Genomic DNA, 1,629 nt, shown 5'->3' with positions numbered 1-1,629 from the left:
AGAAACAAAGCCAAAACGTTAATTGTCTTGAATTGGTCAGAGTTGAAATTTGGTGAACATTGAAGCCTGTGAATAGTTTTACTTCACTTAGATTAGTTTGAAATTTTGTAGTGGAGGTCCTTCAAATTGGTAATATTTTTTTTTTGTTTAGTCATAAGACCATTTCCCCTTTTGTTGAGTATTTATTTTGATAACGGACTTGTGAATATTTCATACAATATCCAACCATAAGCAGAATTGATAAATATGAATAAAGATTAAAAGCAAGCAATCAAGGAAGATCCCTCTTACAAGACTGAACAACATTCACATATATAATAATTGTATAGTTTTGCTTTATACATCACAATCTTAAGAACTTGAGTGTTGCACCATTCACATATATACTTCCATATATAAGGAGCTAGACATTCCTTTAAAATAGTATGTGTGTACACACACACTTCATTACACTTACATAAAATGTACACATAACTGGAGATCACTAATATTCATTCCATAAAATGTACACCCACTTTTTTATACTTGCATAGGCCTCCATTTGATTACCTTAGAGATCACTAGCTTTCTGGAGTTGCAGCAACTGGAGAATGCTTCCTATCAATCCCACTGGTGCCACTGCCTACAACTTACTGCCATGTCCTTCAATGTAGTAGCAAAAAATGAATTTGAATGTAAAACAAGACATTACCTATAGCAGAAAAATATAAAGCAGAGTTAAATTCAATTTTTATTATTATTATTTTTTTTAAATCCGGCATGACTTCCCCTTAAAAATGGACATTTCCAAAATTTCAAAACACAATAAACCCAAGGGACACCGGCCACAAAATTAATTCAATAAGGGACACCCCCCACAAAATTCATTTAACAAGGGACACCGCCCACAAAATTATTTCAACAAGGGACACCGCCCACAAAATTCAATTAACAAGGGACACCGTCCACAAATGTAATTCAAGCAAGATATATCTAACCTTCTTTCAGGCTAAGCTGCAAATTTGGAGTGTAAATGACCTCATGCAAAACAAAACACATGAAGAACATTAGAGAAAAACAAAATAACACACGATAGGAATGAAATAATTAGAAATAGTAAACAAGATATATCTAACCTTTTTTCAGGCTAAGCTGCAAATTTGGAGTGTAAATGACCTCATGCAAAACAAAACACATGAACAACATTAGATAAAAATAAAATAACACACGGTAGGAATGAAATAATTAGAAGTAGTAAACAAGATATATCTAACCTTTTTTCAGGCTTAGTTGTAAATTTAAAGTGTAAATGACCTCATGCAAAACCAAACACATAAATAACATTAGAGAAAAATAAAATAACACACGGTAGGAATGAAATAATTAGAAGTAGTAAATAAGATATATCTAACCTTTTTTCAGGCTTAGTTGTAAATTTAAAGTGTAAATGACCTCATGCAGAACAAAAGACATGAACAACATTAGAGAAAAACAAAATAACACACGGTAGGAATGAAATAATTAGAAGTAGTAAATAAGATATATCTAACCTTTTTTCAAGCTTAGTTGTAAATTTAAAGTGTAAATGACCTCATGCAAAACAAAAGACATGAACAACATTAGAGAAAAACAAAATAACACACGGTAGGA

General features: G+C 31.5%; 1 long non-coding RNA gene across 1 annotated transcript; it reads right to left on the bottom strand.

The window, feature by feature from the left end:
• Positions 1–311: 311 nt before the first annotated feature.
• LOC132314802 (uncharacterized) lies at positions 312–1,164 on the bottom strand. Its single transcript, XR_009483504.1, has 2 exons — positions 978–1,164; positions 312–642 (listed from the first exon to the last, which is right to left on the bottom strand). It is a non-coding gene; the product is annotated as an uncharacterized LOC132314802 (long non-coding RNA).
• Between the last annotated feature and the right edge of the window lie 465 nt (positions 1,165–1,629).

Source organism: Cornus florida, unplaced genomic scaffold (genome assembly GCF_030987335.1).
Source record: "Cornus florida cultivar Cherokee Brave unplaced genomic scaffold, ASM3098733v1 CherokeeBrave_3.0.0_Hap2_Chr06, whole genome shotgun sequence".
Taxonomy (NCBI): domain Eukaryota; kingdom Viridiplantae; phylum Streptophyta; class Magnoliopsida; order Cornales; family Cornaceae; genus Cornus; species Cornus florida.
The sequence above is the reverse complement of the archived record's forward strand: the minus strand, read 5'-3'. Positions and strand labels throughout refer to the sequence as shown.